This window comes from Odocoileus virginianus, chromosome 27 (genome assembly GCF_023699985.2).
Source record: "Odocoileus virginianus isolate 20LAN1187 ecotype Illinois chromosome 27, Ovbor_1.2, whole genome shotgun sequence".
Classification (NCBI taxonomy): domain Eukaryota; kingdom Metazoa; phylum Chordata; class Mammalia; order Artiodactyla; family Cervidae; genus Odocoileus; species Odocoileus virginianus.
Window position 1 is genome coordinate 36,473,590 of NC_069700.1, and position 24,659 is coordinate 36,498,248.

Consider the following 24,659-nt stretch of genomic DNA (forward strand, 5'->3'; position numbering starts at 1 on the left):
TTTTCCATAGTGGCTGTACTAATTTGCATTCCCACCAACAGTGTAAGAGGGTTCCCTTTTCTCCACACCCTCTCCAGCATTTATTGCTTGTAGACTTTTGGATAGCAGCCATCCTGACTGGCGTATAATGGTACCTCATTGTGGTTTTGATTTGCATTTCTCTGATAATGAGTGATGTTGAGCATTTTTTCATGTGTTTGTTAGCCATCTATATGTCTTCCTTGGAGAAATGTCTGTTGAGTTCTTTGGCCCATTTTTTGATTGGGTCATTTATTTTTCTGGAGTTGAGCTGGAGGAGTTGCTTGTATATTTTTGAGATTAATCCTTTGTCTGTTGCTTCGTTTGCTATTATTTTCTCCCAATCTGAGGGCTGTCTTTTCACCTTGCTTATAGTTTCCTTTGTTGTGCAAAAGCTTTTAAGTTTCATTAGGTCCCATTTGTTTATTTTTGCTTTTATTTCTGAAATTCTGGGAGGTGGGTCATAGAGGATCCTGCTGTGATTTATGTCGGAGAGTGTTTTGCCTATGTTCTCCTCTAGGAGTTTGATAGTTTCTGGTCTTACATTTAGATCTTTAATCCATTTTGAGTTTATTTTTGTGTATGGTGTTAGAAAGTGTTCTAGTTTCATTCTTTTACAGGTGGTTGACCAGTTTTCCCAGCACCACTTGTTAAAGAGGTTGTCTTTTTTCCATTGTATATCCTTGCCTCCTTTGTCGAAGATAAGGTGACCATAGGTTCGTGGATTTATCTCTGGGCTTTCTATTCTGTTCCATTGATCTATATTTCTGTCTTTGTGCCAGTACCATACTGTCTTGATGACTGTGGCTTTGTAGTAGAGTCTGAAGTCAGGCAGATTGATTCCTCCAGTTCCATTCTTCTTTCTCAGGATTACTTTGGCTATTCGAGGTTTTTTGTATTTCCATACAAATTGTGAAATTATTTGTTCTAGTTCTGTGAAAAATACCGTTGGTAGTTTGATAGGGATTGCATTGAATCTATAGATTACTTTGAAAACCCAGTAATTAAATATATAAACCTAGTGGGATATATTCTAAGGATAAAAAGAATTGCAAATACCTTTAAGCTACTTTCAATTATCATGCTGTTTGTAATAATATTAGCATTGCTGTTTTGAAACTATGGTATATAGTACAAGATATGGCATATAAGTAATTATGCTTATATTAATAAAAATCAAGGGGTTAGCATGAGAAAAGATATATAAAATCAAAGAATAGCTAACCATATAACCCTAAACTTAAACTGAAAACATCAGTATGATCTCAGAATGCATTTCTCTTAAAATACAAAAAGAAAAAAACAAAAAAACAAAAACCTTATTCCTACCTCTGGCCACCAAAAAAGCCTAGAAATAATGACTTAGTAGTGATGTCAACTGATAGAACTTGGACTGTGTTTCCTATTACTATTTTTCACTAAAAGGAACCTGAATTCTTGAAGAAATAGCTAATTTCAAAACCGGGACAGGAAAAATTCAAGAAGGTCCTGGGACATACTGTCATATGATAAAAGCAAGAATTTTTCAATGACCATCAAAATAATGACAAAAAGAACTCACAAGTCAATCTGAATGGATTTTCACTGGCCAAAAATGGGAGCATTTGGGCTATAGATTGAAACTCAGGCCTCTCTAGATGGCGCTAGTGGTAAAGAACTAGCCTGCCAATGCAGGGGAGGTTGAGTGCTGCGGGTTCGATCCCCGAGTCCAGAAGGTCCCCCGGAGAAGGGTACGGCAACCCACTCCTGGGTTCTGTCCTAGAGAATGCCATGGACAGAGGAGCCTGGCAGGCCACAGACCATGGGGTCGCAAAGAGTCGGACACGACTGAAGCGACTTAGCTTGCAGGTATGTTTAAATCTATGAGTTCATAAAAAAATAAAGAACTCCTGATCACCTATAGTGGTTTCTGGTAATTGGCAAATAAAAGGAAAGGATCAAGGGTTTGTCTTATGTGTCTTATACCTTGGGGTAATCAAATAGTTGACAAGAAAAAGTTTCTGTATTCTAGAAGCATTTCTGCTAATAAGTTAATGAAGAGTGAGGGAATATTTGCATGCTCTAATGATATAATGAACTTGGACAAAAATTCCTAACACTACACAAAGAGAGAAAACTGGGCATTACATATTTGCTGATGAAAAGTCCTGTCATTATCACCAATGGTGTCTTCTAGCAAAAATATCCAGTCTGTTAAATTATTAAGTCTGTATCCAACTACCCATTGGAGAATGAGAACACAGCGAGTGCAGGGGACAGCAGACAGATGAAAAGACGCAGTGGATGCAGTCAGAAACACCCAGAGGGTTGGAAATTCTCCAGAACAAATCACCCTGGTATCTCCACCATATAAATGGTGAGAAGGGGAGAGTGGGTAGCAATCACTGTCCGTGCTCACCCCGGTCTTCTGTGCCCTTCACTGTACTCAGCCTGACTTCCAGTCGTCACGGGCTCCTCTGTGCCAAAGGAGCTTTTCCCCTGAACTGTGGGAGGCTGTTCTGCCCAATTCTGAAAGGTCAGGGGTGCCCGGAAATCAATGCCTGCAGAAGCAGCCCTTAACCAATGATTAAATCAAGTGGGTGAATAAGTACCCAGCTTTTTCAACTCTCAGGGAGATAATCCTGAGGGGCGTGTATGTGTGTGTTAATAGCTTTTCCAAGAATTCGGCTGAAAGGATTAAGCTTCTATTCTGCACTGGTAAATGGTTAAATGACCTTGTTGGTTTACGTTTAATACCCTTTGTTGGTTGTCTTCTCTTCCTGACTTCCCTTTCTCTTTCCCTTGTGGTGTTCCCTGAACTTAAACTCCATGGACTTGAATCCTGTCTTACAGTCTCTTTCTGGAGGAACTCAAACAATAGTAGAGGAAGATCTTTAGCTTAAAAGTGACTTAAGAGGCAGGGGAATTTGCACACTGACTGGATATTTGATAACTATACAGAAATATTTTTTTTGGTGTTTTATTTAGGTGGCATAATGCTATTATGCTTGTATTTAAAATCAAGAGTAAATAATAAAAGTATACAGATAAAATGATATTGGCAATTTGATTTCAAATAATATGGAGTTGTAGCTGGGAATACAGTATAAGACTGATACTGTAATGAGCTGATAATATTTAAAACTGGGTGATGGGTGTGTGAGAGTTCCTCATTCTCTTTTTTGTGTACTTTTGTGTATGCTGGAAATTTTCCCTAATTACCAAGAAAAAAAAGCACTCCCAGGGTGTTGTTTATAACTACTTAGTGCTTGATACTGCCTTATACAGAGTAAGCCAAGAGGCACTCAAAACATTATTATTGAGTTAGCATGTTGTGTCTTATGTTGGAGATACCAAGTCAAATACTGTTGATATTAATACTTTTAACTGATATACCAGAAAACTTACATAGAACGGGGAGGGGGGGGGGGGGATCATTGTATCAATTAGAATGATGTCAGCTTTTAAAAATTTCTTATTTGCTCTATCACTAATTAAAGTATTTCTTTGGCTTATGATTAGTCCTCATCTGTGGCTTGAAGTTATTCTTAAGTTATGAATGTTTTTATTGTAATGTTTAAGTGCTGGAATTTCTGGGGCATTTTGATGGTTCAGTGGGACGGGATATGGGACAGAATACTTCAAGCAGGACTCAGAAAATCTGAGCTTGTGAGTGCTGAATATTCTGGGCTATGTGTTTGAAATTTACAAGGTGACTGTTTTGTAGGAATCAAAACCTGATATAACTAACACTTTATTGAGAAAATCTTTAAAAGTATTTTATGTTAAGTGGAAGGGTAGGGTATATCTGAAGTCTGAAGCTTGTAAACAGAAACTTGTAGCAATTCCTACAGAAATTTTCTATCTTAAAATAGTTGGTTAGAGTTTTAAAATTTTTAAAATAGCTTGACTTTTTATACATATAAAATATTTAAATTTTCACTTTTTCCAGTTTAAGGACATTTGAAGGACATTCCAAACATATTCCTTTGCACTTTTCATAATCTTCTAATGAGTCTTCCTACAATCAAAGTCACATCTTATTATGATATTTATATTAATATTATATCAAACTGAATATTGATATATCAAACTAATAGCTTGAAAACAAGCTAGAAAATCCTACAAAAAGCAAATCTCAGCCTGTGTGAACTCCTGGGAAGTGACAGGATTTTATAGGGACTTACATGTATATAAAGTCAAGCTATTTTTTTTTCACTTCCTCTTAACCAACTTGGTACCAAAGTAACTAAATAGCTTCATATAGTAGACAATTTTTTCTGAGACTTATTCCTAGTTCTAGTTCATATATTTTGTTTTCCACCAATATGTAATTTATGTTATTAAGCTCTATTTTATAAAACCATCTAAGTAACTTATTATTATTTATAGAAAATGGTGTGGGAGTAACTAATTAGCCTACTAGTTAAATTTTTAAAATGTAACCAAGTAGATAAAGATTGCACAATGTTGTTCTCATAGATTGTTATCCTCAGAGTAGCATTCATGGAATTTATTTTCTTTTTAACAATTTTTTGCAGTGATATTTATTTATTTTGTCTGCACTGTGTGGCGTGTGGGATCTTAGATCCCCAACCAGGGATTGAATCTGTGCCCCCTGCATTGGGAGTGCAGAGTCTTAACCACTAGACCACCCCAGGGAAGTCCCAGAATTTATTTTCTAAGGTATTTCAGAAAATTATATTCTCATGCACATCATCAGCTAGATTCACTCAAATTTACTACTTGGATTTGACTGTTTGGACTGTATGATTAAATCTTAACAAGTTTGCCAGTTCTTGGAATCCATCAATGAATGATGGATTTAATATTTCTGTTAACAAAGAGTCAAAGAGATTTACTATAAGCTCTAAATAAGTGATTTAATTTCTTTAAGTTGTCAAGGAACAGTTTGGTCCCCCAAAGGACTCTGAATTGGCTAAACATATTATTATTATTAAGAAAAATGACCGTCAACTTCCTTTTAACTCAGTAACATAAAAAAACAGCTAAGACAATAGTTCATCCTAACATCATTAAATTGTAATTCTCAGTAACTCACAACTTTCTCTCATCATAAATTTATCTGCAAAATTTCAGTTTTGATCCTGATGCAGAACGGTGCTGACTTCTACTGCTCCCCTTCCTCGGGCCTTACTGCTCCACGGCTTCCCGAACCTTCTCTAAAGTTCTCATTTGAAGCCATGGTAGGGCTTCCCTGGTGGCTCAGTGGTAAAGAATCAGCCTGCCAATGCAGAAGACACGGGTTCGATCCCAGGTCCTGGAAGATCCCCTGAAGAAGGAAATGGCAACCTACTCGAGTATTCTTGCCTGGGAAATCCCAGGAACAGAGGAGCCTGGCAGGCTACAGTCCATGGGGTTGCAAAAGAGTCAGATGTGACTGAGTGACTAAACAACCACGAGTGTATGAAAGCACGTTCTCCCCATGCTGTGGCACGTGAGGGCCCAGAAGTGCCCCTGAGCGAATGCCCTCTGTCCTCTGCCCACTTCTCATGCCTTGTAAACTTGTCCTTAAGTTCCATGCACTCCTGGACCCACTAACAGAAACTCTGCGGATGCAAGTCCTCTGTTACTTTGAAGCAAGGGGTGGGAGAGGCTGAGACCCTGGTGGTGTAGCGTGTGGAGACTTGTCTGAGCTCTCCAGGCCTGTGGACAACCCAGGAGAGCAGACTTATCTATTTTTTTACATCCAGAAACTGAGGCCCAGAGAAGGCACTGGGGCTCCTTAGCTGGGAGCTGTCAGCCTGTCTAAGTCAGACCGTTTTATCTACAGCACGACTTCCTGTAGCACTTAATAACACTCAGAACTTAATAACAGTGACTCAGAAGAAAGCAGACCCTTGGGGAATGGGCCACCACCCACTGTGTGTTGACCTGGCCTTGAGCACAAGGGAAATCAGGCCGTTATGGGCACCTGGGGGTGGAAGTCGAGGACTTACCTTGCTATAAGAGAGGCACTGAAAGAAACTGGGGAAATAAAAATGTTCAAGCTTCAAATTCCCTCCTTTCGGCCAGCTCAAGCTGGAGCTTGTTTTATAGTAGAAGTTAGGCAGCCAGACCGGTCTGTAGGGCACCGATGTTTTTGTTGAAAATGTATGTTTGACTCTGGTGAAACAGAGTCTTTCACCAAATCAAGGGTCTCTTGTGTGTTCTGCAGGAGTGTGCATGCTTGGTTGTTTTATTTCTTCCTCTTCATGCTGCTCAGTGTCTCTTTTTTCTTTTGCTTTATCCAGAAATACCAGTTAAAGAGGGCAAGAAAATGCCCTCTCTTATCAGAGTTACACATCAGGTGGGAAGAAGGCTGTGTTAGGTGAGAGGGTATAAGATCTGGTTATAGTAAAACCCGGCAGCTCATCAGTGATTCCAGACACCGAGGCAGCCTCTCTCTCATCCCCCACTCCTGGGTACCGTGCTCAGATGGTCAAAAGAGGGAAGCTGGGTGATGGGCCTGCAAAGATTTTCACTGATTTTTCTCTGTTTACCCTTTTCTATGTGCTATTTCTAGATCTTCACTGTTTTGATCTAGGCAAGGATCGTTTGTTTGCAATGAGTGAAAACTAACTGAATCTTGTCTGGGTAAAGCTGGGGAGGTGGGTGGATAATGGAAGGAATTGAAGAAATATCCTGAACTTCACTTGCAGGAAGTGTGTCTGGACCTCCGGGGAACTCTCCCTGTCTCTCACTGTCTCCTGACTGAGATGACAACTGCTCTCTCCTATTTCCTAGGACCCTTGCTATAAAGCTGCCCTAGTGACTATGGTGCTGTAATAGCTACATAACCATTCAAGTTTAGTTATTAAGGATGTGTTTTTTGGGGACGTCCCTAGAGGTCTTGTGATTAAGACTCCATGCTTCCACTGCTGGAGATGCAGTTTCAGTCCTTGGTTGGGTAACTAAGATCCCTCATGCCTCAAGATACACTCCCCAACCCAGGCCAAAAAAAGTGTTTCTTAAGGCAAGGAAGATTCTGTAAAATGCTTACAATAAAAGTTTTATTAATTCACATTCATCTTAAAAAGTGTAATGAATCTACGCCTTGTAACTTGTTTCCTGTAAGTGCAGATGGAGGCTGTGTATAAGTCTAGATGATCAAGCAAATAGTGATGGGGTGCAGAATTCCTCAGAGGTTGGGGGTTGTTGTTAGGGGTGGTCAAAGAATCTGTTCCCCCAAAAGGCATGTGGCTTCTGGCCAGCACAGCTCAGAATTCCTTCCCTTCTCTTCCCTCCTCTCTTCTGCATGCCTTCTTAAAATGTAACCAGGTGGAGTGAAGGGTAAGGTAGGTCACCCTTCTAACATACACAGTTACTTCTGCGATACATGGCTGCTTGCAATGGTTGAGTGTGCTGTTCTGGCTTTTGTCCTTTGAAAGTTTTACAGTCTCTTCTTCATCTTGTATCAAATGCTGGGCCAGAGGTCAGAGTCCAGAACATTAGACTCAGATGGTAAACTGGTGGGTTGTAAATAGGGACAAGAATGGCACTAAACCTAAATAGATCTAGAATGAGTTACTAAAATTAAGGAAATGAGAAGCAAATTTGGATCCACTTAAAAGGAGTAAAACTAAAGAGATGTTCTATTTATGAACAGAATGAAAAGAACTGGAGAATGAAGAGAACGTGCGTGTTCTCTGGTAAGTGACGGGTTGGCCACCTCTCCTGTGCTGACTCTGGTCCTGCTGTGCTGACCACACTGTCGCTGTAGCTTCCAGGAGATGGGACCCGTGAGTCGGGCACCTCCAGAGGGCTCGGTCAGGGTGACACCTTAGGTACCAGAACGTCAATGTGGTTGGCACCGAAAGGCCAAGACATACCTGTGGTCTGATTAGAGCAAGAACAGTTAAGGTCACAGAGCTGTGGAAGCAGTTTTCTTCTTCCCTAGGAAAGGATGATGTGATAGATGACAACAAGCATCTGGGTAAATCCCTCCATCCAGTCTTGGACGGCATTCACGCCACCTGGCAGGTGGGTGGGAGAAGTTTCTTTGGTCCCAAGTGTTCTTCCAGGGCCCACATCCAGCCAGAGCCTTTCAGTTCTAAGCCAAGAGTGGGGCCAACATTTCCCATCCATTTGTGAACCACCCAGAGAGTGAGATGAGGAGAGGAAGAGACCACTTTTTTTTTTTTTTAAAGTTCTACCACTTTATTGCTACCAACCCATCTCCCTCCACCCTCGTGCACACATGCTCAGTCATGTAACCCCATGGACTACAGCCCGCCAGGCTCCTCTGTCCATGGACTTTTCCAGGCAAGAATACTGGAGTGGGTTGCCATTTCCTTCTCTGAAGAGACCACTTTTAATCTAGCTTGGAGGAGTCTCTAAAGCCTTGATCTGATTGAGGAGTGTGTGGTCTAATTGAGCAGTGAGTGGTACAGTGTTATTTTTAACTTGAAATTAATTGATTTGTTAGTGAATCGGCTGATTGATGGGTGTTGGGGATCTAAACATGAAAATCACAGGGTCATACCCCTTACGGAGCTCAGAGTTTAGTGGAGAATGTGGATAAATATTTATGGTATCGTGTGATGAGAGCAACCATAAAGCAGGTTCCAAGACAGAAGGAATCTTCTGGGCTTCATGTTAGACACAATGCTTCTGGAAGGCCCTCTTACCTGCAGGCTGATGTGGGCCTAGCTCCAGCTCCTGTTCTTCTAAATGAGACCTGAGTCTAAAGATCACAGATTATCTCATATCTGGAGCCATGCCTGCTGTCTGAAATTTCCGTGTGGTTACCGAGTTACTGGTCTGGTCCCTACAGGCCCATTAATTATTATCCATCCCACACGGCTACTTCTGGAGCAGACACTAGATAGGTAGTGTCAGGAACGGTACAGCATGTGTTTGTCTCAACTAATCTTTGAAACAGGCCTGTTCCCATTTGGCTGGTGCTGGGGAACCAGCATCTTTGCTTCCTGGTTTCTGTTACACCCTTTCCCTTGGCCCTGTCTGCCAGGCCCAGCTGGTCAAAGAGCTCAAAGGGAAAGACATTAGCATGGGAGAGACCCGAAGCTCAAGAAATGAGCAGCAATGTCACAGCCTGGATGGGAGGGGAGTTTGGGGGAGAATGGATACATGTATATGCATGGCTGAGTCCCTTTGCTGTTCACCTGAGACTGTCACAACATTGTTAATTGGCTGTATTCCAATATAAAATAAAGAGTTCAAAAAAAAAATGAGCAATAAATACTTCAGTTCAGTTCAGTTCAGTCGCTTAGTCGTGTCTGACTCTTTGCGACCCCATGAATCGCAGCACGCCAGGCCTCCCTGTCCATCACCAACTCCCAGAGTTGACTCAAACTCATGCCCATTGAGTCGGTGATGCCATTCAGCCATCTCATCCTCTGTCGTCCCCTTCTCCTCCTGCCCTCAATCCCTCCCAGCATCAGGGTCTTTTCCAATGAGTCAACTCTTCATATGAGGTGGCCAAAGTATTGGAGTTTCAGCTTCAGCATCAGTCCGTCCAGTGAACACCCAATAAATACTTAGTACATCATAATTATGTATAATTCAGCAGCCCATGAAAATAGATGACCCTGGGGGGCTGTGGTGATGTTTAATAAATATGCTGTCTCTGACTCTGAGTGGTTCTTTCTGTGCTAGTATTTGGGGAAAAACAATCCTTGCTACATGCAAAAGTATAAAAGACAGTCTGTTGAAAAGATGAAAAAGGAGCTTCTGTTTTAGACAAAGCTTGTGAAGTTTCAAGGATCACTTATCTATTGGTCCAACTGAGTTTCAGTGGCTTAAAAATAAAAGAAGAAAAATAAATACAGATATTTTGGTCTTCTCATTCTACTTACAGGCACATTTCCTAAGATTTTCTTCTCTACCTAGAAATAGGAATTGAGAACTATTCAGAAGAGATACTAGATAAGACTAGAATTTCAGTAACCTGAAGATAAATCCTATTCTTAGAAGTAAATGCTTGGTTCCAAAAGGTCTCTGAACACCATGGAGCAAGAAAAAACCACAGTCACTGGCTCAGATAACATAATAACGAACAAGTATTAGGTGTCTGGGCTTCCCAGGTGGTGCTAGTGGTAAGGAACCCGCCTACCAATGCGGGAGACATAAGCGACATGGGTTCGATCTCTGGTTTGGGAAGATCCCCTGGAGTAAGGCATGGCAACCCACCCCAGTATTCTTGCCTGGACAATCCCATGGACAGAAGAGCCTGGTGGGCTACAGTCTATGGGGTCACAAAGAGTCGGACATGACTAAAGTGAGCACATACGAGCATTAGGTGATTATGATAGTCAAGCACGATTCTAAAAGCTGTATATGTATACTAATTTATTTATTCTTGTAGGACAGAAAAGATTAGCAGCCCCTTCAGGTTCTGGTATGTTCTAATATGGGTTAACCCAGAAACTGTCACGGAAAGACAGATTCAGCAAAAAGACAACAGCCAATATATTAGAATCAAAGTCCCTGTGGCTTAGTGGTAGTGACTGGACATTGTGCCCTTGGGGAAAAATTAATGAGGTCAGAGCAGACTGGGTGAGATCTGGCACTTTTGCCACAGAGCCTGGATTCAGAGATGATCTGATGGGAAGCCAGGCAGACAGTGCAACTGAGGCATTCACCCAAGGGGCCGGGCCAGAAAGGCAGAGTTTGGGCTGGGAATACGGATTTGCCTGATGAAAGCCAGAGGCTGGCAGAAAGGATGTGGGAGCTGAGAGGAGCCTCACCCCTGGGACAAAATTGAGGTGCTTTTCATAGAGCACTGGGTTTGGGATGCTCCGGGGGACCCCGGGAAGGCCTCGAGGTCCCCAGCACTTTTGGAGATATCCTGCTGTGATTTGATGACCCTGGAGAAGGAGGGGACAAACTACAAGAACGACAGCAGCGGGAGAAGTTGTGCCAGGTTTCATCCCAAGCATAAGATTTCACCCCCTTGTCAGAGATTATCCCCTAACGGCAGAGAATCATGTTTTATTTGGTGGGCTTTGCTGAGGTCTTAAGCCTGGGAGGCAGCCTCTCAGGTATCTCTATGGGACTGCTCTGAGGTCATAGGGAGGAGTCTTTGCAACAAAACCCATGAATTTAGGGACATCAAAAGATGACTGTTAATTAAAGAAAAGCAGCATCTCAAATGGATGAGAAGCATCCACATGAGAAGCAGCATCTGCTATGGATGGGAAGACTGAGGAGTCTGCACTCCCTGAAGCCATCCCTCTGACATGCACCTAAACTACACACGGCCGGTACCCAACTTTTTCTCGGTCCCGAGTCCCCTCAGGTGCCCTACGTCGGGGTGGCTGCCATGGCTGAGGTCTTGATGCTGCAACATCCTTGGTTTACTGATAAGGCAGATGACAACCTTCGTTCACACCCTGCTTCAAGCCTTAGAGGGCTATTCGAAACTGTGATTCAGTCTTCTTTTCTATTCATTCTGGGATTCTGATTCTTAATAGTGCTCACTTCTGGCATCTCTATTGTTATGATTGCTAGGGGGTTTTGGTGGTTTAAACCCTACCTGGCTTGTACCAATAGGTACAAATGCCAAGCATTAACCACTAAGCTCATAGGCTTGTTATGAACCAGGAGATTGCAGGTTACTGCTGGTAACCCATGTGTTTGGGGCCTTGTAATATCCTTCAGTTCGTAATTCCCTAAATCTGGATAAAGCTTTGGCAGACTTCTGTAAAGGGCCAGATGGTAGATATTTTAGGTTTTGCTGGCAACGCCCAGTTCTGCCATATAGTGGGTAGCAGGGATAGACAATAAAACAAATAGGGGTGGCCGTGTTCCAATAAAACTTTATTCACAAAACAAGCAGTCATTGGGTTGACATGTGGGCCCCCATTGCTGACCCATGATATAAATAAATACACAGGCGAGCAAACAGGTAAATAACTTTCATGCTCTTCACAAGCAATTTTTAAAAAAATTTTAAATTGTCTTTTCCTGAAGAATGGGGAAAGAAGGACCCATTTTGCCTGTGTGGAAGTATGTGACTGTCTTTTCCCTTCTACCTCACATTGTGACTTTGGAAACTAACAGCCTTAAACCAAACTTTATGTCTGCTTTTAAGATACAGAAAGAATGTGTTGTTCCAGGCTTCCTTTAAAGAGAGGGGTCCCCTTTGCTATTCCCCCACCCCCACCCCAGCTAGTGAAGTTCTTTGCAGGACGGCCTCTGGTGGGAGTTGAGGAACGTCTCTGAGACGGTCTGTCTTCTTTCTCCTGCGTCAATGCCAACAATGACCAACTGAACAGTGTTTGGAATTTTACCTTCTAGGGTGACATCCACACTAACAACAGATTTAAAGATAGGACAAAGACCATTTCTTCCAAAACTGGAAGCGTACTAAAACAGAATTCATGTGAAAAACTAGAAGAGAGCTTTTCTTGGAAGATTAAGTCTAAGGGTAAAATGTCTTTGCTCTTCTCATTTAAGGAGAAAATACTCAGACCAGTGGGCAAAACTTGATTGACTCTGAATTCTCTTCAGCAATTAGCAAATCCATACCTGTTATTGTTTAAATTGTGTCTCCCGCCCCCAAAGAGATGTTGAAATCCTAACTCCTGCTACTTGGGAACGTGATCTTACCTGTGATAAAGGTCTTTGCAGATGTGATCAAGGTAAGTTGAAGCCATTAAGATGGTACCCATCCAACACCCCGGAGAAGGCAATGGCACCCCACTCCAGTACTCTTGCCTGGAAAATCCCGTGGACGGAGGAGCCTGGTGGGCTGCAGTCCATGGGGTCGCTAAGAGTCAGACATGACTGAGCGACTTCACTTTCATTTTTCACTTTCATGCATTGGAGAAGGAAATGGCAACCCACTCCAGAGTTCTTGCCTGGAGAATCCCAGGGATGGGGGAGCCTGGTGGGCTGCCATCTATGGGGTTGCACAGAGTCAGACACGACTGATGTGACTTAGCAGCAGCAGTAGCAGTAGCAGTAATCCAACACCCTAAGGGAAGTTTGCACACACACACACACCACACACACACACACACACAGAAAAATGCCGTGAGAAGACACAGGGACACACTGGGAGAAGACGGTCACAGAGTCATGGAGCTACAAGTCAAGAAACACCAAAGATGGGTGGACACCGCCAGCAGCTGGGAGAGAGGCACAGAACAGATGCCCCCTTGCAGCCCTCCAGAAGGAGCCAACTTTGTTGGCACCTTGATTTTGGACCTCTTGCCTCCAGGACAGTGAAAGAATACATTTCTATTGTTGTGAGTCACCCAAGTTGTGGTCATTTGTTATGACAGCCCTAGAAAACTAGTCCACCGCCTGTGGACTCAGATAAATCCTGTGCAGGGCTCCCCTCTGCTCATGTTTGCCAAACGCTCCCTTCCTCCTATTTAGATGCCTGAGGAATGGAATAAATTTAATAATTCGGCCACCAGATGCGACCGGCTGCACTCTGGTTTTAGTTGGACTGATCTTTCAGATAATCTGGGACTTTTAAAGTCTGATGGAAGTGAGCATTTTAATACCCATCCTCTTTTTGTTCTGTGAATTCAGGGACGAGGCCGAAGGCGGTTTGGCAAACAGTCAGCCACTGGTAGCATGACTGCAAAACCTGATATGTCAGCTATTGTCCTCCTGTATTAGCGGCATCTTTGGGTGCCATGAACTCATGAGATATAACAAAGCAGGGTATTGTCTAAACTCTTCTGAATATATGGCTGGTGTTCACATAACTCCCTTTGTCTTGGTCTGTGCCTGTCAAACGGGAATTCTCTGGTGTCTTTGTTTTCCTGTGGAGCTTTCCTTTCTAATTTGGTCTGTGTTTGATGACATGCTTAGAAAGGGCACCGTGCACCTGGCATAGCCGGGTCACGACAAGCGCTGCTGAGTCGTTCCGTAGTGCTCCGCACTTCCAGGGGGAAGGGAAGGAAATTTTCCAGGGAGAAGAATGGTCACAGCTATCACACTTAGCCTATAATTACCTACGTGCAAAACCCTCCTCTAGGTACTGACAGCAGATAACTCTTTCCATTCTCACAGGTACCACTTGAGGCAGGTATCCTCACTCAACTGCCCAGGCATCTGAATTGCAGGGATGGTAAGTAAAACCTGCTGGTCACAAGACTGGCCAGGGCCGGAGCTGAGCCAAGGAACCCAGGGCAACTGGCTGCAAAGTCTTAGGTTTCACCATTACTCCGTTGGCTTCCTGCCTGGGAAATACTCCCATCCTGAATCTGAATGCTGTGATTTTTTTTTTTTTCCTCACTGAAAACTAGTCTTTCTATCCTTTTCAGCTAATGCAAACTTTGGGTCTATGTCCTTGCCCAAGGTTGTGTGATCATCTTTGGAGGAAGGGGAGAGGATGAGATGGCCTCTGGAGTCCAGCTTGAGGGAGTCACAGTTGGTGGTGTTACAGAGGTCTCTCCATCTTGGAATGAGGAAAACCATGTGGGCACTGTTTTCAAGCAGTTACATTTCCTCCAACTAGGCCCACTCACCAGAAATACCCTGCCTCTGTTGATATTCAGTCGCTCAGTCGTGTCTGACTCTTTGTGACCCCATGGACTGCAGCATGCCAGACTTCCTTCACTATCTCCCAGAGTTTACTCAAACTCATGTCCATTGAGTTGATGATACCATCCAACTATGTCATCCTCTGTTGCCCCTTTCTACTCCTGCCCCCAATCTTTCCCAGCATCAGGCTAAAAATTGAATATTTTACTTTAAAAAATCATGCTATTATATGATAAAATTAGTGACAGTGACCATTTGCAGATCTACTACTTCCTTACAGAATACACACATTTTTGCGGGGGGAGTGTGGATGTCAGAGACCCAGAAAGGGAGGGTCCAGGCCCAGAGCCTTATGGCCCCGCAGGCCAGCATCTCCTCCGGTTGGAGTGGGGAGGAAAGCAGAGAGCTAAGGGAAAGGATGGTCAGAAATGCTTTGAGGGCAGGGTTTCAATCCCATCTTCCCCAACACCTCTCCCTGTCAAAAAAAAAAAAAAAATTAACTCCTTTATCTTAAAATAACTTTCAGAGATAACATAACCTATTATAGAATCAATATAATGTCCCACCTGAAAAATAAAGAAAAAATAAAAGGAACATAAGTTAAACTCATAATAGTTTGATATCTGTTGCTTGGGACCAACTAAAATCACAGTGATGTAGCCAAATGTTTGCACCCACATGGACACTCTGCAAAGCCACACAGAGGAGGATGTGCTGAATTGAGGGTGTGTGCCTGACTCAGGCACTCCCCATGGCCTTTACCGCAAGAGCTGAGATCTTCCGGTTGTGAGCAAATCAAATAGAATTATTACAAAACAACCTACAGTCGTCCTCTGCTTTAAAAAAAAATTATCATCAAAGCAACATACAATTTTCTTTTTAATCTAGCGGCATTACTGGGATATTCAGCTTATATCAAAATAGAGCAAAAATACTGTGTGCTAAAATGGAAAACAGAGTCGACTCCTGAATCTGTCACCTTCCTAGATTAGTTCCATGGTTAAGTAGGATGTGGTGGATAAATGACAAGGTCCTACTGTATAGCACAGAGAAAAAGAATATGCATATATTTATATATAATACACAATATATTATATTTAATTATATTAATTATTATTAATAATTATTATTAATTGATTATATTCATTATATTTAATTTATTGTATATAATATATATAACAGAATCACTATGTTGTATAGCAATAATGAACAGAACATTGTAAATCAACTCTACTTCAATTAAAAAATAGGATATATAAACCATCATTATTAAGTGACTTTTAAAGCATAATAAATATTGATAAGATAAAGTTAAAAAAAAAAGCCAGATGGGACTCTTCTTTGAGTTGTGGGATCTGGAGACGCACATGGAGTCCACGCCATCTGCCCAATATGCCACCTGCAAGTGTTGGGCCGGGCAGCCACGCCCTTAGATTTTCCCAGCATCCTCCGGGGCTGTAACACTCCATCCAGACTCAGAGGTGAGCACGTCCCGGTCACAGGGCTTCTCTCGCCTGTTCTCCATCTCTGTGCATCGCCTTCTCCCTTCTCCGTCCCTCGACCACTTTCTTCTTCATCTTACCTGCCCCTTACGTTCTGCACTTCTCTGTTTACCTTCCCCAGACCCTCCCCCTTCAGCAGGAGGCGGTGACGGCCGCTTTCAGGAGTGGAGCTGAGGGCTGCTCGTCTCTTGTGGAGAACAGATCTCATCAGGCTGCCCCTGTGGTCCTCCCAGCCCTGGCCTCCTGATACTACACAGTCTTTCTCTTTTTTCCAGTTCTCAAGTTTTAATATAATTTCAACGGCAAACGCCAGACAATACTGTGTGAGGAACACAGTGATATCAGAACCATAACTCTTTAATACAGTTTTTATATAGATGCTTAAGCACCAAACAATGGCTAAAAATTTGTTCAAAAACTTGCTTACTGGCACTGTGCCAGATACACATTATTGGCTTTGATGTCCGTGTTAACCCCATTTTGCAGATGAGGACTAAGACTTTAGGAAATTAAATGGTAGGCCAAGCTTGCAGATCTCATAAATGACAGAATTGGAACGTATGCTTATGTACCAGGTAAAGGGGCACCAGAGAACCAATTTCCCTCCTCAGAGAGCTGAAGAGAACCTGACTGCTAGTATTTACTGGTTGGGCTTCCCAGGTGGCGCTAGTGGAGAAGAACCCACCTGCCATTGCAGGAGACATAAGAGATGTGGGTTCGATCCCTGGGTTGAGACGATTTCCCTGGAGGAGAGCATGGCGACCCACTCTAATATTCTTGCTTGAAGAATCCCATGGACAGAGAAGCTTGGCAGCCTACAGTCCATAGAGTCACAAAGAGCTGGACGTGACTGAAGCAACTCAGCACATACCCATGCGTTCATTGGGCATTGCACGTGTCATCAAGTGTGCGCCACTTGCATTATCTTATCATCATCATCCCCTTAACAACCCTGTAATGACCAGGCCTTTGTTAGCATGGCCACCACAGCCTCCCCCTTACAGATAAGGGGCCAGAGGCAGGAAGGTTAAGTAGCAAGGCGGAGGTTCAGACTCAGGCTGACTTCCTGGGGACCTGGGTTCTTTCCCACTAGTCTAAGCTGATGAATGTGTTCCTGATATCTGGGATCAGGGATGAGGGGTATTTGGGCTGAACTTAGGGAGGAGAAGGGCCTCCCTGGTGTCTCAGATGGTAAAGAATCTGCCTGCAGTGCAGGAGATCTGATTCCATCCCTGGGTCAGGAAGATCTCCCTGGAGATGAGAATGGCAACCCACTCCAGTATTCTTGTCTGGAGAATTCCACAGACAGAGGAGCCTGGCAGGCCTCAGTCAAAGGAGTCGCAAAGCATCAGACACGACTGAGCGACTAACACTTAGGGAGGAGAGGAGTTTCCAGAGGTGGGAAAAGGGGGCGCTGTGCCCAGACGGCTGGAGGGGCACAGAGCAGGGAGGGCCCCACAGCTGTGCAGGCCCCGGGGAAGAGGGCGGGAGCCGGGAGGGCAGGCAGCCTGTGCTTTCTCCTTTATGTTTTAGAGGCATGGGGCTTTTTATTGTTCCTTTTTTTCTCCAGCTGTATATTGAAGGGAATGAACTTTACTGGTGAGCATTTGTAATTGGAGTAAATATATCCCTGTCTGTCCTGAGTGACTATTAAAATGATGTGTTAGGAGGCATTGCTGTCTTTCCTCTTTGGTACTCTGGGTACCACGTGTACACAGGGGATGGTCTGATAGCAGGAGCTGGAGTCCAAGTCTGGATCCCACCCTGTGACTTCATCTTCCTCATTCTTCTGCAAGTCTGGGGCAGTCATATGTGCCCCAGCTTATCCTAGAAAGACATTAGGAGAGTCCAAGAGAGAACAGATGTGCAAGGCTTCAGAAGGAAGGTGCTGTCAAACTCGAAGGAATGAAATTGTGTGTTACTCTGATGAGTCTGTTCTTTTAGAACATGGCAGTCATTCACAGCAGCGACAGGAACTCAGTGTCAAAACGTCGTGACCTGAAGTGATCTGCCGGGTGCCCTAGTGTTTTCATATACATGATCTAATTTAATCTTTACAACTGTCCTACGAGATAAGCAGAATGGTTAATGTTTACCATTTTTACAGAAACCAAACCATTTGTTTAGCAGATGCTGGAGTTAGATATAAAACACCAGTTTTCCAACTCTCAATTTAGGCTTCTTTCCAGAGACAATAGATGAGGTCACAAGGGGATAACCCTTGTTAAATTTTTGGCTCATTGTTTTTCGGTCTCTTCTCTAGTTGGAGTGGTGGGGGCTACTCTTCGCTGCGGGCTGCAAGCCTCTCGCCGTGGTGGCTTCTCCCGTTGCAGATCACGGCTCTCGGGCACATGGAGTTCAGTAGCTGTGGCTCCCGGGCGCTAGAGCAGTTGGGGCGCACGGGTTCCGTTGCTCCACAGCAGGTGGGAGCTTCCCAGAGCTGGATCGAACCCACGTCTCCTGCATTGGCAGGCGGATTCTTCACCAACTGAGCCACCAGGGAAGCCCTACAATGCTTTTTGAATGTAGTGCACGATCCACAGAAACACTGGATTTCTAAATCTTTTTTTAAAATCCACTTGGAAGTTTGCCTCTTTTGCGTTGACCCGTGTAGAGAAGTGGCCTCTCCCGCAGGATCCCATGAGGCGCTGCACACACCCTGGGGTTCTGTGCATTGCATCATCCGGCAATTACTTGTTTACACTTCTGTCTCCCAGCCTCACTCCCACACCCCTCCTCCCCTGGGGACATCCAAGGACTAGTTATCTTGGGTCCAGCGCCTCGCAGGTTGCTAGACATAACAGTTCAAGATGTATCTTTATTTTTTCACAAAGGGAAAATTTGTTTTGACTGCATAACATTTAAAGACATTTAAACAGTAAAGGATATGTCCTAAACAAAATAAAGGTTAAAAACAAATGGAAAAATTAGAAACAAAGGTGAATGTCAAATCCCCTAAACTATGAGTTAGTGATTATAAAAATATTGCAAGACTAAGTTTAGCTGGGGGTAGTGGTGTCATTTGGGTTTGTGTGTGTGTGTGTGTGTGTGTGTGTGTGTGTGTGCATGCACACTTGTGTTGTTTTAAAAAACAATAAAAAATTTTGAGATATTAACCAAATATCATAGTTTTCTAATAACAGCTCATAGGATATACAAATGATCTTTATGCTTTTGAATGTTTCCTTCTGACTATGTTGAAGTTTAATGATGGCTTAAATGATCATGGACCTTTTATTTTAAGCAAAATATAATATTTATATGATTTATTCTCTAAAGGAAATAACGTGTGCATAAGAATTACATAACAACCACTTATATTTGAAAAACAATACCTTAGAAATTGTAATTTTATCAGCAAATGTGGTATCAATGAAAAGAATAGTGGTTAAACTAAAAGCAGATAAATCAAGATGACTTTTAAAGAGAGAAAACACAGGCAAATTTCCTGTGGCCATGGAATTACAGGGGCCACTGAAAACGGAAACAACCTGCATGTGACCCCGGGTTCCAGAGTCCTTAACTCTCCTCCTCCCTCGGGGACCTGCTGCACTGGTCTTTTAAGACCTGTGTGCAGGGCTGCTTGTCAACTGGGAGAACATCAGCTCTCAACTTAGTTCCTCAAAGCAACACACATTTATTCTAGTTCTGTAGGTTAGAGGTGTGATTTTGCTCTCTGGTTTCTTTGCATCAAAGTGCTGATGGGCAGGACTCTCATAGAGAGGCTCAGGCTAGGCTCATTCAGGTTGTCGGCAAAACTCAGTTCCTTGCAGCTGTAGGTCCGAGGTCCTGTTTCCTCGCCAGTTGTCAACTGGGGGCTGGCAGTAGCTTCTAGAGGCCTTTCTTCAGCCTTTGCACATGGACAACTGCAGCTTGGCAGTGCAGTGAATCCTACTCCCACTTGGAAATTCCCTGACTTCCTCTCTGACTCCAGCTGGAGGAATTTCTCTGGTTTTTCGAGGTCTCAAGTGACTACACTGGGTCCATCTGGTGAGTCCAGGATAGTCATCACCTCAAGATCCATAACCTTAATTACCTCTGTGACTCCCCTTTGGCCACATGACATAAGATATGCACAAGATCCAAACAGTGGGGTGTGGCCATTAATCGGCCCACTCTAGGGCTGCTTGGGGAAATTGGAAATTTACTTCAGCTGATTTCCCTTGTCTTAGCTCACTGAAGTTTCTTTCAGTTGTTGAAGCTGCCAGCCAGCTCTCTTGAGTTTTTTTCTCATGGGAGAAATATCCATCTAGCTTTCCAAGAAGGAAGTTGTAATTCTTTCTCCAGACCTTCAGCCAGACCTTCTTCTGGTTGGAGTTGTGTCTCCAATTCATGCTTCTGATGCTTTTCTACATTTTTGGAAGTTTTTCTTCTAAGAGATAAATTACCTCCTCAGCTGATTTTCTGCAGAGTTTCACTGTGTGTTCTTGACACAGTTCAGGCAGTATTTGAAGTTTCAGTTGAAGTTCTTGACTCTCATCTTTAGGCTGTGAATTTTTAGACATTAAGATACTTGCTCAGTTTGGAAACTTTTCATTTGAACTGTAAACTCTTCATCCATCTGATTTTAGTCAAATTATTTAAAATAATTCCTGTTTTTCTCTTTCAAGGATACATTTAAGTAAGCAGCATTGATAAGTTTCTTCAGATTGACTTCTGACTGCTAGTATAAGCAACTGTGTTTGAATAACTTTTTTCATCTAATTCAAATGTAATCTTTCCTAAACTAAGCAGGCAGATGTATCATCTTCAGTATAGTTTCAGTTAGAGATGTGAACTGGCTCCTTTCATCACTTGAAACTATTTTGTTTTGTATGGTTTGAGTATTTTTCCCCCTTTTTTTAATTCCCACACTTTCCTCCATCTCATAACTTCTTGGATAAGCAGTTTAAAGCTTTCCAGAAGATGAGTATTTTCATCCAAACCACTCATCATTTCTCTTTGAAGTTGTTCTACAATCTTCTGAGATGCCTTTAATATATTTTTGGTGTGAGTTACTAGGCACTGGGGGATGTTGATGCCTCTTCAACTGACTGTGTGTTTGTCCTTCAAGGTAAGCCATTGTCACACCAAGAAATGAGAGGTTGGGGGTCTCGATTTTCTTTTTCAGGAAGCCCTATTGTATCCTCAAGTGAAGAGATGGACATATTCGGATTTTTGTCACGTGCTTGTAACTTCAGAGGACCGACCTCCACTAGAGGTGACTCAGGCCTTTTTGAGTCTTATAGTCAGTCTGATCTTCTCTCTGACTTTACCGTAGTATTAATCCCTGGCACAAAACCTTTTGCTTCACTCTTTTTCCCTTCTTATAGCTCAGTTGGTAAAGAATCCACCTGCAATGCAGGAGACCCCAGTGCAATTCCTGGGTCAGAAAGATCCAATGGAGAAGGGATAGGCTACCCACTCCAGTATTCTTGGACTTCCCTTGTGGCTCAGTTGGTAAAGAATCTGCCTGCAATGCAGGAGATCTGGGTTTGATCCCTGGGTTGGGAAGATCCCCTGGAGAAGGGAAAGACTGCCCACTCCAGTATTCTGGCCTGGAAAATTCCATGGACTGTATAGTCCATGGGGTTGCCAAGAGTCAGACATGACTGAGCAACTTTCACTTTTCCCTCCTTAAAGTACATGGGCTCTTTAGTACAATGAGCAGATACCACACTCAGTGGGAAACTCAGAGAGAACTGAGCACCATTCCCAGCATTCTGACAACACAGGGAGACCTCCACCCAGCTGTTCCATGGCTGCTGGAAGGATATTTCTGTGGCAGTCAGCAGGCCCTGCATGGCTCCAAAGAACACTGCAGCTCTGTCACTGGTTGCCAGTGTCCTGTGAGCCACAACTGATACTCTGCATGGAATCCTGCAGAGTTCTGACCCAAACAAGTGCCTGATATCCAGGGCAGACCATCAGTGGGGCTGGATTCTATAAAACGGGGCTCTTGAACTTTGCAGTGCATGAGCAAAGAGAAAATGCACAAAGAGAAAGTGGAATTATATAATGTGGTACGTTGGGGAAAAATGGAGAAGACTGACTGCAGCCTGAGAAGCACTGGCCTCTGTGGGTTCCATCTGGCAAACCCACAGCCAAATCCCTTCCACTACTTCCCAACAGCAAAGAGGAACTGAAGAGTCTCTTGATGAAAGTGAAAGAAGAGAGTGAAAAAGCTGGCTTAAAACTCAACATTCAAAAAACTAAGATCATGGCATCCAGTCCCATCACTTCATGGCAAATAGGTGGGGAAACAGTGGGAACAGTGACAGACTTTATTTTCTTGGGCTCCAAAATCACTGCAGATGGTGACTGCAGACATGAAATTAAAAGATGCTTGCTCATTGCAAGAAAAGTTACGACTAAGCTAGACAGCATATTAAAAAGCAGAGACATTACTTTGCTGACAAAGTCCCTATAGTCAAAGCCATGGTTTTTCCAGTAGTCATGTATGGATGTGAGAGTTGGATTATAAAGAAAGTTGAGCACCGAAGAATTGATGCCATTGAACTCTGGTGTTGGGGAAGACTCTAAGGACTTGAGAGTCATTTTAGACTGCAAGGAGATCAAACCAGTCCATCCTAAAGGAAATCAGTCCTGAATATTCATTGGAAGGACTGATGCTGAAGCTGAAACTCCAGTACTTTGGCCACCTGATGCAAAGGACTGATACATTGGAAAAGACGCTGATGGGTCTTTTCCCATCTTGCTGGGCAAGATTGAAGGCCAGAGGAGAAGGGATGAGATGGTTGAATGGCATCACTGACTCAAAGGATGTGAGTTTGAGCAAGGTCCGGGAGATGGTGATGGACAGGGAGGCCTGGCGTGCTGCAGTTCATGGGGTCGCAAAGAGTCAGACACGACTGAGCGACTGAACTGAACATCCCAACAGCAAACTCAAGAGGCATCAAAGCAGGGCTGGGTCATTACTAGTTCCCTGCTCAGGAGCGTGGCAGAGCATATGGTGGCACGTGCTCCATCCCTGGGGAAGCCCACCCCCCCGCCATGTAAAGTCTCCTCCTGCAGCTTGGAACCCAGGGCTGCCTGTGGTCATAAGGACCTCTCACCCCTGAGAACTCCCTCTCTCATCTGTGTTTGGTCAGTGTTGTCAGGGTCAGAGGGCTGACAGACTTCACCAAAGGCACAGACTTGTTGAGCTGGATTTCTACTGGAGGATAGGCTTCCCTGGTGGATCAGTGTTAAAGAATCTTCCTGCCAATGGTTTGATCCCTGGGTCAGGAAACGTCCCTGGAGGAAATGGCAACCCACTCCAGTATTCTTGCCTGGAGAATTCCATGGACAGAGAAAGCCTGGCAGGCTACAATCTACAGGGTCACAAGGAATTGGACACGACTGAGCAACTGAGCATGACTGAAGGAATTCATCAGAAATCAAAGGGAAGTGATGGTATCTCAATATTTCATGGACTTCTGGTGGAGCCAGTTTGTCCCTGCTCCATCCAATCCTTCTTGGATGGAGAAGCTCTCCTCCAGGGACCCTGCCACCTCCAGCACGTGCCCTCCGCCCTTGCCTGGGGCCAGGCTCTAGAATACTGTACCACCTTCAGAAGGGGCCTCTGGGGAGAGCCTCTGAAGAGTGGGCAGGTCTTTCTTTGAGCTGAACTCACCACCTTCTATTTTATTTAATGTCACATTTTAGTGTCTCTGGAAGATGTCCTAGTATCTCAGGTCAGAGCTGTGCTGTCCATCACCCAGAGTCCTGACTGGTCCTTGGTATCTTTATCCATGAGGGAAATGAGGGAAAGCCATCAGTGAAGGCCTGTCGGGGGGTCTGAGGGGCTCGAGGGTTTGGGCTGCAGGTGCCCCGCTCCCAGGAGCCCCTCTGTCTGGCTCACTCCTGAACCAGAAGCAGTCCTCTGGGGGTCGGTGGGTGGCCTCCAACCCTCTCAGGTTTCTTCATGTGTCCAGGAACATGGCGGCCCTCAAGACGTATTTAAAGAAATGAATGTTGCCTGCCAACTCATTCAGCGCCCATGTAATTTAAGGCACTGGAATCGGAATGGCTGTTAAATCTCAGAACACAAACGTGATGAGACACAGATATGTCTCTGTCTCTATAATTGCCATCTCCACCTCTGTTCCTAGCTCAGTCTGCGGCAGCTGGGGCTGCTATAACAAAACACCATAGACCAGGAGGCTCAACAACATGCATTCATTTCTCACCGTTCTGGAGGCGGGGAAGTCCTGAGAGCTAGTCGGGTCAGTCTGGATGAAGGCCCTCTTCCTGGTCCACAGGTGGCCATCTTCTCAAGGCGACCTCACAGGGGAACAGGGAGGGCTCACTCCATCTCTTCTTACAAGGACACTAATCCCATCACGGGGCTCCACCCTCAGGACTTAATGATCTCCCAAAGGCCCGCTTGCACATATAATCACATTAGGGGTTCAACATAGGAATTTTGAGGGAACACAGTCCCCTGTTACACATAACATTGTAACTGTATATATAAGTACATATATATGTATAAAGCTATATATAGGATTCATTTCTACATTTAGCTGATACTTATTTAGTGATAAATATAGATAGATCTAGCTATCTACAAAATTTAGTAGGATATATTTTTATATTCATATATAACACCATTTAACAGAATAAATATAAACAAATATATTCTATCAAATTGTATATAACTATATACTGTATATTTATATTCTATATAGTAAACACTAAATAAACACATCA

At 43.6% G+C, this 24,659-nt stretch overlaps 1 long non-coding RNA gene across 3 annotated transcripts in view; it reads left to right on the forward strand.

Moving 5' to 3' along the window:
• Window positions 1-1,719: 1,719 nt before the first annotated feature.
• LOC139031465 (uncharacterized) overlaps window positions 1,720-24,659 on the forward strand; it is a 31,616-nt gene continuing 8,676 nt past the window's right edge. Inside the window, exons 1-2 of one of the 3 annotated variants that reach the window (XR_011483964.1) lie at window positions 1,720-1,866; window positions 13,990-14,047. This is a non-coding gene — a long non-coding RNA (uncharacterized lncRNA). Of the gene's footprint in view, window positions 1,867-2,462; window positions 2,716-13,989; window positions 14,048-24,659 lie in introns of those variants that run through there. The other 2 variants (XR_011483963.1, XR_011483962.1) reach the window with 2 other exon arrangements.